This window comes from Montipora foliosa, chromosome 5 (assembly GCF_036669935.1).
Source record: "Montipora foliosa isolate CH-2021 chromosome 5, ASM3666993v2, whole genome shotgun sequence".
Lineage (NCBI taxonomy): Eukaryota > Metazoa > Cnidaria > Anthozoa > Scleractinia > Acroporidae > Montipora > Montipora foliosa.
The window spans coordinates 5,340,631-5,357,792 of NC_090873.1; the positions used below are offsets into that span (position 1 = coordinate 5,340,631).

Sequence of the window (17,162 nt, forward strand, 5' to 3'; positions counted from 1 at the left end):
GCTTAAAACATCTTCAAGTGTTCGTATCCAACGCCAATGGCTTGAATGTTGCTGTTGCATTCTCCAGGTCTCGTGGCATTTAATTTATAATTAGGCAGCTTCAGCATGCGCGGTTTTGAGACGCGGACGGCAGGCGGAAGTGAGCTATTTTCCGTTTTAACTTGCCTTTACACGACCTCATTTACATTGCTAAGTATCTTTTCTCCATTAGAGGTGACACCACTGTCCTGGCACGCGAACGTTTTCTTCCGGTTGCCTTCCGCGTCTCAGAAAGATGCGTGCTTAAGCTCCCTATGAGTTAAGGAGGCTCAAGAGGGTTTTCAGGCGAGCGCACGCGCGCATACGCCACACACGCAATACTTGTCTGCCCGCGTCAGCTCCTGAATGAAAACGGGTGAGGCAGGAAGCCATGACCCGGAGCCGCCAACTCCCATACTGGGCCTATGTCACGGCGTTTTTACAGACCGATTTATTTTTAGACTACATTTTCCGGGGAAAAAAAAAAGGCAGTTCCGGTTCGGTGACCCTATGACTTCAGGTTAGTTTCTTGTAATTGGTCATCGGCCTCCTGTGGGAGTCTCATTCGCGGGAAATTCAATCTAAAAATAAATCGGTCTGTGAAAACGCCGTGACAACAACACAATGGAGATGTAGGCTCCGGGTCATGGGTTCCTGGGTGAGGGGATATAAGTAAAGGAAATCGTATGAACGCGAGTGCATTTCGTGATTTATGGGCACGACAAGAGTGAATTAGGTAAAATTGTAGATCTATCACTTTGTGGCCTTGCCCTAGCACAGTCAAAAAATAAAGAGCCGCCAATTTTAACCAATCAGAAGAAGCCATGTCACGCGTGACTGCTTCTGTGATGTTTTTTTCAGGGACGTGACAACTGATTTCCGTGGAAACGGGCATTCTAAACATAGACTCATTTGCGACTGTGCTAAGAAGCCCACCTATGCCATAACAATACACTTATCTAATTCACTCTTGGCACAAGCAATGTTTTGAAAGCCGTCAAAATTGCCCGAGCCGTACGCGATTGAAATTTGAGAAATCCAAGACTTGAACGGAGTTGAACGGCCTGAGGGCTAAAAGTCATTAGCAGACACTGAACAAGGTTCAAGGAAAAAATCAATTTGTCAATGGGGGTGTTCGTGAGATGTTAACGAAGAGTTGGAGGAGTACGTTGGAGGAGACGACTGTGAGAAGCTTTACTCTGAGAAGCGGCAAGTCGCGTTGACTGGAGACCTACAGCACAGGTACCCCAAGCTCAGTGTGAGCATGACCGACAAAAATATAAGGATTTGTATGGGAATCCCGATAAAAAGCTTAAGAAGATAACTAAATGAAAAACTCTCAATTAAAAAGCCTAACCTTATTGCCATTTCTGGGTTGTCAACCGTTATAATAAAATCCCAAGGCTGGAGACTAAATTCTCAGGTGCCACCAATTTGCGTCAAACATTCCTGGATAAAATGTTCCCACGGTCAGAATTCTACATCAGAATCAATTGACAAAGGTTGAACTTCCATCTTAACCCACTATCAAAGCAATAGCAGTCCTGTGAGCAACGTCAGGCTGTGAATATTGCAACAAAACAGCTCTCGAAGGCGGTGCTTTATCACCAAAGTTGCCACGGCTTCGACCGTTGATAACAAACTGACCCTTACCGGGGTGGCAGACCGTAGTTTGTCAACCGCAAATTTCTTTATTCCCCTGGCTCTCTCGACACTAAACACAATATCGCGTTTCTGATTGGTCGATGACGAATGCATAAATAGGTTATAGATCGTTTTCAAGTGACGTCACAGCGTCCATGTTGGCGTGCAGGGATAACTGACTTTCTTTCCTTGGGGAAGTAAACTCTTTTATGCAAATTCTACGCAAACGTTTTGCATTGTTTTCTGAACCGATATGGCCGTCAAGTCACGTGAGTGAAAACTATCAATGGAGTGCAATGCAATACGGAAATTCCTATGGAAACACAGCGATGGCGTTATTTTGTTGTGTATCGATATGATATATATAAAATATCATATGAACTTGCTCGACCGTGCTTTTGCGATATACAGTCAGTCGCCACTCATAAGATTTGGAAAATAAAGTTTTGCGAAAAGTTTAGCCGAATGCGGCGTGCGCAAATTAAGATTTTTATTATTATTAAACAAACAAAGAAGCCTCGCCTGTGATCTTTTCCGTTGTAAAGCACGCAGGAAGCGAACAGAGCACTCAAGAAGTAGGGAAAACACTCGCGGACTATATCTCGTGTTTCCCCTACTTCTTGAGTACTCTATTCGCTTCCTGAGTGCTTTACAACGGAACAGATCACATGCGAGGTCTCTTTATTTGTTAATTATTAGTCTTATGCCCCTCTAGAAGGGGCTATTTCTTGACTTTGCTTGTTCTGTGGCCCCATCATTGTATCAGAGGGAAATTGAGATATTTGGCTGAACCCTTTGGGAAGTCCCCTCCCTTGACCGCCCCCCCCCCCCCCCCAGGGGATGGCCGATGATAGGTGCATTAGCGTTAACCTTTAGCATCAAATTGTACTCTAAATCGTTTCTTAATATTGTAATTTTGTTTTTCCAAAGCAAGGGAAATTTCAGCCTTATGCCATGACAGGAACCCATGACCCGGAGCCTACAACTCTACTGTGTTGGTGTAACGGCGTTTTCACAGACCGATTTATTGTTAGATTGAATTTCCCGCGAATGAGACTCCCACAGGAGCCCGATGACCAATTACAAGATATGAAGCTGACGTCAAAGGGTCACCGAACCGGAACTGCCTTTGCTTTTTCCCGGAAAGGATAGTCTAAAAATAGATCGGTCTGTAAAAATGCCGTTACATAGGCCCAGTATGGGAGCTGTAGGCTCCGGGTTATGGGTTCCTGGGTTCATTTGCACTCGATGGTGTCAAACGAGGAAACCCGTCCGCACAACAGCAACAGCGGTCAGTTTCTTTGATGATAACATGATTTTCCCCTCGATATCTGCTTCTTTCTAAATTAGATTTTTGTTACTGTAAATACTGAGAATAGTGTGAATAAAGATATTAAATTGAATCGAGATAAATGCAAATAAATCCTAAAAAAAAGACGACTTGATCAAGCACAATAGTATTTATACTCTCTTGCGTCTTCACCAGTCTACGTCTTCCCTCATGGACAGAGTTGCAAACATGACGTCCTCTCCTTTCACTCAAGTCCGCTGGTCAGAATGGCACGACCATTGCGAAGAGAAACAGTGGCGTTCGCTTTTAGAAGGTTCGAGCTGTTGTGAGCGAAAGCTATCTTACGGAAGGTAAGAAAGTTTGTTACTGCATTTAAAGTGAGAGATCGGTCTCTTGGAAGGTGTTGTATTGTTAAATCTTTGTTTGCCTGCCTCCTCCTTCTTGGAAATGATCATGGCTATGTCTAGATGTCTGGCAGCCGGAAATCATTCCGGCGCAACTCTTTTAGAACGAGTAATAATCAAGTATTAATGTTCTTTTCTTGCGTTGTGTTCGTTCGGGCGCAACTCCGAGTAATAATCGAGAGTTACTGTGGTCTGCGTTGTTTTCGTTATAATTATTAGGGGTTGTGCTTTTGTAGGACGCAAACCGTGACAAGCGCATAATCGGAAGAACGAAAAATTGACGGTCAGTGTAAAAGGACGACTGTGGACTGCGGACCCGGACTGCGGACCGGGCATAAAAGGATGACCAGGTATAAAACTCGGACTGCGGACTTGGTATGAAACAAGGACTGAGTTTTAAAAAATGGAGTATAGAACAAAACTAGCTAGGATTGTACTGGCCCAGATTGTCTAGTTTTGCTAGCGCTGGAGCACTAATTGGGGACATCGTAAACTGAAATCACCAAATGGCAGATCGGTTCCCCGAGCTGTCAGAGAATGCTTTGACGTGTTTAGTTGATCAAAAGAGCAGTGAGAATACTAAGAAAGGAACAAAAGTTGCAGTCAAAGAAAGCAAGGGAAACGAAGAGTCACTCGTGTTGTCGACGCGAAGGAGAAGTTGGCAGAGCTATCAAGTCTCGCGCATTTCGATGCAATCTCACACTCTCACGTTGACACTAGCATTTCTCACGGATTGGCACTTTTCTCGCAGGTAACTCTACCTTTTAAGCTTTCAGAAGTGCTCATGAATTCCGAATTCGTTCCTTCACTGGCACTGAACTTTGGCCCGCAATGCTTAATCTGTTCGTGTGCGACCAATTTTCTTGTTTGTTCAGGACTTTCACCCGTTAATGTATGAATTATAGGCTGATATGTTAGCTCAGGCTGACTATAATAACATGGGCTCTCTTAGCAAGCAGCATAAAAAAAACCAAAATGTCGGACTCGACGATGCATTTCCAGCAATCTGAGAAGTGCAAATTTCAAAGAATTTTCACCCGGACCCCCCTACAATTGTTGGCACCTCCGGCACAAGAAACACAGGACAATTGTACCTTTGGTGCAATCTCCAGAAACCATCTCACTCTTTGGAAACTGCATATGTACCGTGAGGAGATTCAGTTACGCTGAAGCCAGAAAACTTCCATTAGCAAATTAAGACCACTAAATCGTTTTTTTGTGAGTTAAAAGATCACCAATGACTTGACTTTGACTAAGCCGTCAGTTGGACGTTGTTGATGGAAATGACTTCTTTTTCCTTTGCGTTTTAGTGTTAAGTGAAGTCACAATTGCAATCTGTTAATAATGTCAAGATCAGTTAAGGAAAGAAAATGCCGTTGTGTCAACAAGGGTACTTGGTGTATACAGATAAGAAGCTGTCTCAACGAGGAACAAAGTCTTCTGAGAGATGAACAAGTCCATAATGGAGAGAAGCCTAATGAGTGCAAACAATGTGGCAAGTGTTTTAGCGAAGCAGGGAAATTAAAGAAATATGAAACAATCCATACTGGAGAGAAACCTTATGAATGCAAACAATGTGGTAAGTGTTTTACCCAAGCAGGAAGCTTAACGGCACATGAAAAAATACATACTGGAGAGAAACCTTATCAGTGCATACAGTGTGGCAAGTGTTTTGGCCGAGCAGGAACATTGAAGACGCATGCAAGAGTACATACTGGAGAGAAGCCTTATGAATGCAAACAATGTGGAAGTGCTTTAGCATAGCAGGTCATTTAAGGGCACATGAAAGAGTCCATACTGGAGCGAAGCCTTATAAATGCCAACATTTTGGCAAGTGTTCTAGCCAAGCAGGAGATTTAAGAAAATTGAAAGAGTACATACTGGAGAGAAGCCTCATGAATGCGAACAATGCGGCAAGTGTTTTAGTGTATGTCAAAGTTTACGGACGCACGAAAGAGTGCGTTCCTTCGGATCGATTTGACTTAATAAGATACAGATTGGGGGTAGTTCGTGAACAGGCACTTCTCTGGAAAAGAATTTCTTATCTTCTCTTTAGGATAGGACTTGCCAATTGTTTTCCCATATTATAAACTATGTAAATTGTCCGCTACGTTGCTATGCAGCCGAGAATTGCTGCTGGGACTTTATGCTGCCTGAGGTTCAAGAGGCCCGTTGCGTAAAAAAAGTCGTTGTTTCTAGGGGAACCTTTAAAATGCTATAATGGAAACACATAAAAGGGCAATGCCAATAGTTTGAACCCCTTCCCAAAAAAAAAAACCCTAGAAAAGGCTGAAAGCAAATGACAGGAAAGCAACTTCCAACGAAAGCTAACAACAAGCAAATGGAACGTTTTTTTAATTTACAAAGGCGACACCATTATCGCCAAAGAGCTGAAACGTTCTAAAACAAAATTCATTAAAATGCCACCCAACTACTTAACGTTTACGGCTCCTCAAACGTCATACCATTTTGATAGTGTGCAAGAAGAAGCTCCTCGCTGCACAACTCCTCTGAGCAAAGCCAACAGCTGTAATTTACACCCTGGTTTGAACTACATTCCTGTCGAGTGCAGGGATGATGGATCTCTACTTCGAGTTCACTTGCACTTGCAGAACTTTCCCGTGCTTTTTCAAGTTTCCTGACACTTGTTCTGTAGCGAAAAGACTTTCCTTTTAGCTTACGTTTATAATTGTTCTCTCCAGCATGGCCTCTTTCGTGTCTCCTCAAATCTCCTGCTTGGCTAAAACAATTGCCACATTGTTTACATTAGAGAGCTCCTTAGAATGCACATTTTCGTGTCTCCTCAAATGTGCTGCTTGGGTAAAACATTTCCCACATTGTTTGCATTCATAAGGCTTCTCTCCAGTATCGTTATTACCAGTGAGCTATATGGGTGATTGTAACACCGTCGATGGTTCCCCAGAGGAATCAATGGGTAAATACTGTACTAACGACCACAGGATCACTAAGCATAGCACCTCTCTTAAGTCGTGCATGCATCTTAACCACCAAATTATTGCATATCGAAGTGTTCCTGGAGGAAAAACTTGTTTCCTTACTTTGGCAAATTTCCAGGCAGTCACATTCTGTTTAAAGGTCAAGTGTGCACTGCCACCATATGAACTTTACTTTACGAATCTTCAAGTTCTTTAGGAATATGAAATCCAAAATAAGTCATAGACGAAAATGTTAACGTAAATCTCGTTGTTGTTGCTCATCAAAAGAAAAGGCAAGATTATAAAGGATTTCTAATTAAAGCAAAGATTGCCAAAGGGAGTCATACACGGAAACGTCATGTGACAACATCTTAAATCTCTGTCCGCCAAGCTGTACTGATATGTTGCACCAACATATCAGTACAGTAGTTAGATTTTGGGTTAATGAAATTAAAACAGTGTGGTAAAGTGATATAAATGTTTCACTGGGGTCTCTTCAACAAGCGTGCAGAGTGATAGGCGAGAGTGACTGTGGTGCTCACAAAAAATCTGTTCTTGAGCAGTTGCATATCGAAAAAACAAGTATCAAAAAGATTTTCTTGTCACAGCAAAAAAAAGTCATTTAATTTGGGTACATGGTAAGGGCAAGGATCTTTTTTCTGCTCGTTCGGTTTTTTTGGATATTTTACTAAATCTGAAAGAAAACCGTACAAGACAAGCGAAACCAAGGCTATTTTTATGACGTAATCAAAGTCATAGTTAAAATACCTGATCAGTTACCCATATATCGCCTCCTTTTAGGGTTGACTACTTTTGAGTAGTTATACACTTGTGAATGTATTAAAATACCTTCACATGTCGGTGGCAGTGGTCAGCCCTGGCAAATAAATGACGATGCATGCACTTAAATTACTTCGATAGATGCTCGGGAAATATCCGAGTACTCTCTTGCAGGAGTGAACCTCCGAACTTCCGATTATTACGTTTAACTCGGATGCTTTATCAGTGAGTCGTTGGAGGCTAGTAGGAGCTATGCCATTTATTAACCTTTTCGCCCCCGTGTCGACCCCCAATGAGGAGTAAAATCGTCTGTAAGTGCTACTCTGCGGTTCAGGGATTGCGTAGTGGAGAGAGCACTTCCCTCCCACCAATGTGGCCTGGATTTGATTCCTAGACTCGGCGACATGTGTGGGCTGAGTTTGTAGGTTCTCCACTCTGCACAGAAAGGTTTTTCTTCGGGTACTCCGGCTTTCCCCTTCTTCTCAAAACCAGCCTTTGATTTGATTTGCGTTTAATTGTTAGTTTCAATTGACAGTGTTCCCAATTAGTGCTCCAGCGCTAGATTGACTAGACACTTAAATTAAGTTCCTATCCTTTTTCTTTTTCTTGGGAGCTGAGGGAAAGGGTCTGCGAACAGGCTCCCAGCGAGGGGAAACAAATTCGGCGAGCGAAGCGTGAATCCGCGAGCCAAGCGAGTGGGACGCGGGGGAGCTACTCTGTGCACTCCCTCATCACCAGACCGCTCTCGGCTCGTCCCACTCGTCCTAGGCTACACTCGGCTAACTCGCCCTAAACCCAAGCGGGAGCCTGTCCGCAGGCTATCGTTTCATTTGATAATTGCCCAGCTATACTATAATTTATGCTTGTTTGAAAACATTTTTGCCTTTTTCATAAAGAAAAGCTGTTTTTCTGGAGGTTTATTTATTTCTCTTTCAAACCAGCTACGCATTTCCTCTCAACAATAAATAGCTGTTGAGGAAATCGTTCTTCAATGATCGAGGTCAATTTCTACTGTGCATCAGTTTTCCGCTTACCGTTTCACGAAAACCCATTACTTAATTCATCTCTATTCTTTAATGGCTTACGCGGCATCACAAGATCCCTAAGGGCTTCTTTATACTTCGGTTTCGATTTGCTCACTACTTTTGGGTATAGATTGGTAGGTCCCTTGGACTTCTTTGCCTGAAGTCTTTTCAAACCAGCTACACATTTCCTCTCAACAGTAAATAGCTTTTGAGGAAATCGTTCTTCGGAGGCAATGTGGCCCAGTGGTTAGGGCGCTTGCCTTGAGATCTGGAGATCCCGGGTTCAAGACCCGCTCTGACCACTCGTTGAATTTGTTCCTGGTAGTCCCTGGTTCAACTTCCCAGCTGCACTTGTAAATAGCCGACTGGTTTGCCTCCGGCCAGTTGGGATTCTTAACAGTTGTTGTTGTTGTGTTCTGTTGTTTCCTTGATTGTTTCATTGGCCCTGAAAAGCCCCTATGGGGAGCGGTCAATTAAGTACGTATCTTCTTCTACATATCTTTTCCCACATTGAATTCTAATCACGATTACTGAGAAATCATTTGAAGCTTAACGCCTGGCATTTTTGGAACGCTTCTCCACGCCCATAATTCGTTTTGTATCTTTGCTTTTACAAGGTATAAAACTGCCACCATCTTCCTCCCTCTGGAACATCAAGGGAGCAAACGTTCGACTCGAAAGCTGCCAGGATCCCTGCAAACGTGCCTATGTTCCTAAAAGGACAAGGCATTATTTGCGAGACAAAGGACAAAACGCTGAATCTTCTGTCCATTCAAATAACAATTTATTTGTTATATGCAATAGCATCATAATAATTGTTATGACTTCTAACCAGTATGCACACCGTGTAAGAGACAACGGTATGAACACCTTGTAAGAGATAGCAATTATCACTTTTCAATACAAACCAGTAACGTGATGGTAAAGTAAATAAAAATACCCTGGAGGCTTACTCGACTATCTATGTTTATTTTTGTCGTAGTGTAAGTGCACTACACACTAAATACGTCACCGGATTGTAAGAGTGTGAGAACCTTAGTTCGTGGTATCCAATCTCGACCCCAGAGCTCTTCTCTTGACTGAGCGAGAGAAGAGCTCTGGGGAATCCTGAAACAAAGTGTCTTCTCATTGGTTTTCGTGAAGAACAATCAAAAGCGTCTCTAATTGGTGCATTCATGTTAGTGCGAGGAGTGAGCAGGCGCCGTAAGTTTCCAATAGCCGGTTTTTGGCTATAAGAACCCTACAGCGCATGTTCTCCTGCGTAGAGTTTCCCAGAGCCTTGGGTCGATCTAAGGCTCTGATGACGAGAATGCGTGGTATCAAAAAGGCCCCATCATTCTTTTGTCTTTGTGTTAATTAGCCTAACTAGCCTCATTCACACGTAAAATTGAAAGAATTTGGGCTGTAAAACGAGGCTAGTTACGCTAATTACCACAAGGACAAAAGAATAATTTGTTGGGGTCCATATTTGCATTCGTTCAATGGCGGCTTCACGAGGGGACAAGTTCACCGAGATGCTCTCTAATGTCCTGCGTCCCCTTAATTTACCGTCGATCTCTCTTCGTGAACCGCAGGTAGACGCACTGAGAAATATTGTGGAGGAAAGGAAGGGTGTTTTAGTTGTTTTGCCCACTGGATATGGAAAATCCTTAATATTTCAGCTTTTGCCTTTCGTTTTTGACTCGTGAGTGGAAGTCAGTGACTCTATTATTTTAGTTATATCGCCTTTTAACGCGTTAATGCGGGATCAGTCAATCAAGCTTGACAGTATGCAAGTAACATCTGTAATAATTCGTAGTGTGGATTCGTCAGACTTCTCTGCATCAGAAACGGAAGAACTAAATCAGTGCAAATATGGAATCATTCATGGACACCCAGATCGGAGGCGTATACTGGGAAACTTAGGAAGGTTTTGGACAGTGTTCAAATCAGGGAAAAGGTAAAAGAAGTTGTAGTTGACGAGGCACATCTCATTAAATGGTAACAATTTTTGATTTATATAATTTATATTTTTTCCAAAATGAGCAGATTCCCGTCATACTGCGGTTTATCTCCAGTTAGCCAAAGTCCTTAACCCGGATGGTGCATCTGCGCAGCCTGTCTCCGAGAGTGATACGGATGTGATTAATCCATGGCAGAATATGGACGATCTCAAGCGCTTTGTGTCCGAATTATATTCCCTTCTGAAAATCCGGATGAGGGGTCCCATCAGGATTCTTGAACCTGTTCCACGAAACAATATCTTGATGCCATATCTGTAACCTTCTTTTTGCATGAGGAGTGGGATAAGTTTTGGGGATAAGCTTTGGGGCTCTGTTTCTTGGGAGTTAGAGATGGAAAGCTAGGCGGAATTCTAGGTCGGTTAGTGAAGTTGTAACGGGAGAGTTGTTGAACAGATTACTATTGTCTTGGTACCAACATGGCCGTCTTATTACGTGAGGGCAATCAAGGAGTTTTTTCACTGAAGAGGAAACCACGAAAATTTTTATTTAACGGTCCGCCATTACGTTGGTCCAAAACAATTCCGACGACGTCCCTTACTGGTTTAAATTTATTCAGCATTAAACATTAGGAAAGAAGAACAAGTCAATCGCAGAGGTCGAGTTGGGTCTTGTCGACAGTGCCTTCCGTCATTTTGTTGGCTGTGTTCTATTTCGGGAAGCCTGGGGCGAGTTCATAAACCCGCGGGAGAATGATCCGAACAAAATGGCGGACGGATAACACGAATAGAACACAAATGGTCACACATGCCCACAAATGTGAGTCTTTTTCGAAGCACTCCGATCCACAGCAAATGAAATGAAAATATGTGATAAGCATACCTTGTGCCTGAGCCTGAGCCTGAGCCTTAGTCTGTTAAATTTGCGTAGCGTAACGGTTAAGATTTCGCCGGTAACCGGTAAGTCAAATCTTTTAGTTGTTATATTTATTTTATTTTATTTATTTTTATTTCTATGTTAGGCCATCCCCTTTTTTTTTTCCGTTTCGTGTCGTCCGACCGACCCAAATTTTTGGCATTTTCAAAACAAAAAAAAAACAAAAAAAAAAGAAAAGCTAACGACGTTTTTAAGCCATTTTATGTAGCATAGGAGTTTCGGTGGTTGATCCTTTTCCCCACGCTGTCTTAATTTTGCAACAACCTTCACCAACTTTTTTCCTTATTGATTTTGGGTTCATGTCTTGTTGTTTTCCTGGCTCCACAGCTATTATGCTGGGATACCAGGGCTCCGATTCCGAGAATGCTTATGATTTTTTTTTAGGCTTTTTTTTTTCAATCCGACCGACCGACCTGATATCAGGAAACGCATTCGACGCGAAACGGAGAAAAAAAAGGGGATGGCCTTATTTTGGGGTGGTCCACAGCGGTAGTCCACGGGGGTAGTCCGTGGACCGGTCTTCATGGTAGTTCGTGGACCCGGCCCAAAGGGGGGTCCATGGACGGTGTCTGACATTTGAAGACTGCAGACTGCAGACTAACCCTAAATTACAATTATTGAAAGCTAATCGTTTTAAAGCGGGTTCTTAGACTTAAATAATGTTTATCAGTGCTATTTGAAATGGATGCGGTCCATGGACCGGGGGATTATTGTTCCCAGGTCAACCCACCTTGGACTTCCAAGCTGGAGGTTCCGAGATCAAGCTTTGACCTGGCACCAGTAGTTCAAAAGGTGGATAAAGGTATCGACCGGATAAATCACTATCCATTGGATAGTGCAATTGGCTATGACTTAATTTATAATCCACTGGATTGTGATTTATCTGGTGGATAGTACTATTCATCGTTTGAGAAACTGGGGTGAGATGTTTAATTAAGTGAGTAATGCAACTATCAATATTAAGCCCGAGGAGGGGGTGGGGATTGGGCATGGGATGGCGATTTTGACATTTGCTTTAAAAAAAGTTCCCCAACCCTGGAAATTGGGGGTTGGTACATTTCGCTGACCCCCAGTCCATGGACTACCCAAATAGACTACCCTAAAAATACTATTTCGAATGAGTACTGTTGATCTATGTGTAAGCAGCATCTCAAATAGTGCTTACTTAAGCCTCAACACCCATTTTAAACAGCATTGTTCAACAGTATTTAAGTCTGAGCACCCATTTTAAAATGGTTAGCCTACATAAAGTGATCGGCCATCGCAACTATAATCGAAAGGTAACCTTTTTAAATGGGTGCTTAGACTTAAATACTGTTGAACAATGCTAAACTCTTTTTCCTAGTCCTCAATGGAAATCGCACACTCATGAATCATTCGTGTAGGATTTGTAGAAAGCCGCCATTTTCACTGATCACGCTGAAATTTAGCCTGTTTTATAGGGTAGAAATGGCCCCAGTTTCTCTGTAAATCTCGGCTTTCTAGCTTTCATGACGCCTACATGACGGACATTGCGAGTCAGGCAATTTGACTCCGAGCGGAGGTAAAAGTGCTCCCCTCCAACCAGTGTGGGTCGGGTTCGATTCCCGCATTTGGTGTCGCATATACGTACATGTACATGTGGGTTGAGTTTGTTGTTTCTCATCTCTGCCCTGAGGTTTTTCTTCACACACTCTGGTGTTCCCTGTCTTCAAAAACCAACTTACAATTGGACAATTTGAAATGACCTGAGTTGATTTGAAATGATTTAAGTACAGCATCCCCAATTGGTATCCCAATTAGTGTCCCCCATTAGTGTCCCCAATTAGTGTCCCCAATTAGTGTCCCCTATTAGTGTCCCCATTAGTGGCCTCTATTAGTGTCCCCAATTAGTGTCCCCAATTAGTGTCCCCTATTAGTGTCCCCCATTAGTGTCCCCAATTAGTGTCCCCCATTGGTGTCCCCAATTAGTGTCCCCAATTAGTGTCCCCTATTAGTGTCCCCAATTAGTGTCCCCTATTAGTGTCCACAATTAGTGCCCACAATTAGTGTCCCCAATTAGTGTTCCCTATTAGTGTCCCCAATTAGTGTCTCCATTAGTGTCCCCTGTTAGTGTCCCCAATTAGTGTCCCCTATTAGTGTCCCCAATTAGTGTCCCCAATTAGTGTCCCCAATTAGTGTCCCCTATTAGTGTCCCTAATTAGTGTCACCTATTAGTGTCCCCAATTTAGTGTCCCCTTTAGTGTCCCCATTAGTGGCCTCTATTAGTGTCACCAATTAGTGTCCCCTATTAGTGTCCCCAATTAGTGTCTCCTAACTAGTATCACCAATTAGTGTCCACTGTTAGGGTCCCCCATTAGTGACCCCGATTAGTGGTGTCCATTAGTGTCCCCTATTAATGTCCCCAATTAGTGTCCCCTATTAGTGTCCCCTATTAGTATCCCCAATTAGTGTCCCCTGTTAGTGTCCTCCATTAGTGTCCCCTATTAGTGTCTCCTGTTAGTATCCCCAATTAGTGTCTTCTATTAGTATCCCCTATTAGTGTCCCCAATTAGTATCCTCAATTAATGTCCCCCATTGGTGGCCTCCATTAGTGTCTCCTTTTAGTGTCCCCCATTAGTAGCGCACGCTAGGGTGGGCCTTCGGCCAAATACCCGCCTATCATTGCTAGATTCCCGCCTGCTAAAAACTTAAGCTACATCCCTGATCCCCAATTAATGTCTTCCATTGGTGGCCTCCATTAGTGTCCCGTTTTAGTCTCCCCCATTAGTGCAGGTACGAACAGGACAGACGCATGCAATGCGCTGCTCTAAAACAGGGAAGTTTCTTGATCCAATAGCTATTGAACTGCTGAATGGTGCTGTTACACTGGACAAGGCTAATAATTTATTTGCATGTTTCATTTTATTTCACATTGTTTATTGGTATAAAAAATTACTTACAAGGTTCTATTCAATAATTAATTAGCTTATTAAGTATTTTACAGTTATTACAATTATAAGATGTGTGGGGTGGCCAAAATAGCGTACGCCTTTTGTCACCAAAGGTGGTGCAAGGTGTTTTAATGAGCTACAGTTCTTTGTACAAACCAAGCTTCTTTATTAAACTACATGTACATAATGTACTGTAGCTGTGCAAACTATTTGTTCCACTTCATTCATTATTTTCAATTTCTTGTTTTGTTCCATTTGTTCCAGGTTCACCTGCTTTTGGACATGACTGTATATAGCCTACATCTACTCTGCTCATGTTTCTTTGCAAACTTGTTCAAGTCCAAAGTTACTTGGAATATCCAATCACAGTCCAAATTAACTTCAAAACAAAGGTAATGTCAGAATCTGTTATCCTTTTATAAAAGTCACAGATCTAGTAGTTGTGGTACACTGTAAGACCATCACTAACCTATGGGCTTTGTTCTATTTGCATGGTTCATTTAATTTCACACTGTTTAATGGTGTATAAAAGTTATGAAAGTTAGTACGTATGTTCTATTGAATAATTAAAGAGCTTATTATTAAGTAAATTACAGTTTCAATAATTATAAGATGTGTGGGGTCGCCAAAGTAGCAGTCGCTTTTGAGTTGGTCACCAAAGGTGGTGCAAGCTGTTTTAATGAGCTACATTGTACAGTTCTTTGTAGAAACCACCTTTCTTAAACTAGCTGTGCAAACTATTTTTTGGACATGTATAGAGCCTACTCTGCCCATATTTTGTAAACGTCTTCAAGTCCAAACTTACTTGGAATATCCAAACACAGTCCAAATTAACTTCAAACCAAAGGTAATGTCAGAATCTGTTATCCTTCATCCTTTATAAGGGTCACAGTAGTTGTGGTAAGACCATCACTAACCTATAGGCTTTGTTATATTTGCATGGTTCATTTTATTTCACACTGTTTAATAGTGTAGGTTCTATTCAATAATTAAATAGCTTATTAAGTAAATTACTATTTTTTGGACATACATAGAGCCTACTCTGCCCATATTTTGTAAACTTCTTCAAGTCCAAACTTACTTGGAATATCCAAACACAGTCCAAAAATTATAAACTTCAAAAGAAAGGTAATGTCAGAATCTGTTATCCCTTATAAGGGTCACAGGATACGTAGTTGTGGTAAGACAATCATTTTCCATTTTTGGTAGTCTATTAAATTAGAAGTGTTTAATAGTGGGAGCCAACACTTATCGCAACGAGACTCATTCACCAGACACAAACAGGCAGTGTTTAGTCAGCCTCTTTTATTTGCTACGGCATGCTCAAAAACTATTAATTTTTTATTAATTGGTTAAGTTGTTATTGAAATCCAAAAAGAAAATTGGGGATAACCAGGCATTTTTCAAAGAAACTTTATCAACAATTTGGAAAAAACTGTAAAATACAAAGCAATGTATGGCATTCTTTTCCAAATTGAAGCTTAATAATTATTATCATTATCTCTGAAAAAAGCATGGTTATCCCCAATTTTTTTTGGATACCATGAGCACTTGCTGAGTTCTGCTTTCTTCTCATAGTTTTAAACAGCGCAAAAAAAAAAATCCCTGTATTAAGTAGCAACATCCATAGGAAACCCTTGAGTATCTCGAAATGCGCAATAAGAATTATAGTAGGCGTGGTCCTTAAGAGTTGCTAACAACTTGAACGCAGATAAGAGGCAAACTACATGAATTTGCGAGGGGCTTGAGAACAAATATCTAACAACAATTGGATCCAAGATTTTAAATTAGCCAAGTCCAGACCCCTGATCAGTCTTTTTGGTTTTGAAGAAACACAAGGTGATTTGATAGACTTCACAGGTCATTACTGGCATGTCAGTAGACACTCAACCTGTTCCGTGGCATTAGGAACCTCAAGCTTATTTCCTGGAATGGCTGTTATGTGAACGGTTTCATCTAAGTGTGTTTCTGTCCATTTTCACAATGTAGGGTCTTGGTGTTTCTGCTGCACCTGTGACTGTTGCCAATTGGTAACTGCTTCTGCGTTGTCCTCTACTTTGACGTACGGTACTGTATGTGGGGGTGCCAGCTTGAAGTGGCTTCAGTGGGGTAGTTCTGACTGTTGCTGTTTGAAGACAACTCTTAATGTAGCCTTACTCTCTTGTTCTCTTTGACCCAAATTCTTGATATCAGTCCAGCCAAGAACTAAATTCGTGTGAAAGGTTGGTTTTTCTGTCCCATCAAAAACTGCTGATGAGTATCCACATTCTCGTGGAGTGGATCCCCTTGGTCGGATCTTTCTCTTTTGTTTAGTTAGTGACTTTGACTCATTTCTTAGCTTCCCCATTTAACTGTTTTAAACAGGAACTACACATACTTGATTGTTTGAATCCCCAGTCCTTTGGAAATTGGGTAAATTCTGCTGCTCAGGCATATTCATGTGGACCATTGTTGCTTCTGACTTCATCTGGGATTCCATGTCGAGGAAAGACCGCTTCAAGTGCCCTACATGTACATACGGGTGTACAATGTAACCTCTAAAGCTTTGGTCATCTTCCAAAGCGCTTCTGCCTACACATAGAAAGAGAAATAATCCACCAACATTGAATAAGTGATGAGATCGAGTTGGAACGAATCAGTTGCAATCACTTGCCATGGGCACTCAGGGAATGGAGTTAGAATCAGTTGTTCCGGTGTTTTCACTCAGGAACTGTTTGTAATTAGCACAAATTTTCCACCATGTCTTGAACTTGATGACTTAAACCCAGCCACCAAACTGAATTTCTACATTAATTTACATGTAGTTATCCCATGATGTCCTTCATGTACTTTGTTCAGAGCCTCTAGTCTCATGGCTGAGGGTATAACGATTCTTGACAACTCTTAGCTCACCTCTCTCTGACCAATACGGTTTCACTGCGTTAGTTAGACACATCAGCAGAGATCTTTGTTTCTCTGTTAGGGTGATTGTAACAAAGCTAAGACTGGTGCTCAATTTTAAAATAAATAACTAATGATATTAAACGAGACTTGATTTCTCTTGTGGTGTTTCCTGACCCACTGTCTTGGTTCTCTTTTTGCATTACACCACAAAGAAGCTTTGTGCTGTCGGCCAAAAATGTTCTGCAATATTCAGTGGAGGGAAGGTGCCAATTGAGAGCAATATAGATAGTAAAGCTTTCTTTCACAAGAAGGATTACTTTGATGCTTCAGGTTGAAATCTTACGTAAATCTTTGTTATTCCCCAGAATTTATCACTTAAAATTTAATGTAATA

The 17,162-nt window shown here is 41.8% G+C and overlaps 3 long non-coding RNA genes across 6 annotated transcripts in view; 2 read left to right on the forward strand and 1 right to left on the reverse strand.

The window, feature by feature from the left end:
• The first annotated feature begins 2,962 nt into the window (after positions 1 to 2,962).
• Positions 2,963 to 9,039, forward strand: LOC138002890 (uncharacterized). Of its 3 annotated transcripts, XR_011123356.1 has the most exons (4): positions 2,963 to 3,303; positions 3,594 to 3,707; positions 4,668 to 4,936; positions 8,716 to 9,039. It is a non-coding gene; the product is annotated as an uncharacterized lncRNA (long non-coding RNA). The 3 variants fall into 3 exon arrangements; XR_011123355.1 differs by lacking the exon at positions 8,716 to 9,039 and having other exon boundaries at positions 3,594 to 4,108; positions 4,668 to 7,541; XR_011123354.1 differs by lacking the exon at positions 8,716 to 9,039 and having other exon boundaries at positions 4,668 to 7,541.
• Positions 9,040 to 10,794: 1,755 nt separating this feature from the next.
• LOC138003461 (uncharacterized) overlaps positions 10,795 to 17,162 on the forward strand; it is a 43,877-nt gene continuing 37,509 nt past the window's right edge. For both annotated transcript variants that reach the window (XR_011123557.1, XR_011123556.1), the window contains exons 1-2: positions 10,795 to 10,997; positions 14,151 to 14,278. This is a non-coding gene — a long non-coding RNA (uncharacterized lncRNA). The remainder of the gene's footprint in view (positions 10,998 to 14,150; positions 14,279 to 17,162) is intronic.
• Positions 14,288 to 17,162, reverse strand: part of LOC138003462 (uncharacterized) — a 26,180-nt gene continuing 23,305 nt past the window's right edge. The window contains exon 3 of the long non-coding RNA XR_011123558.1: positions 14,288 to 16,457. This is a non-coding gene — a long non-coding RNA (uncharacterized lncRNA). The remainder of the gene's footprint in view (positions 16,458 to 17,162) is intronic.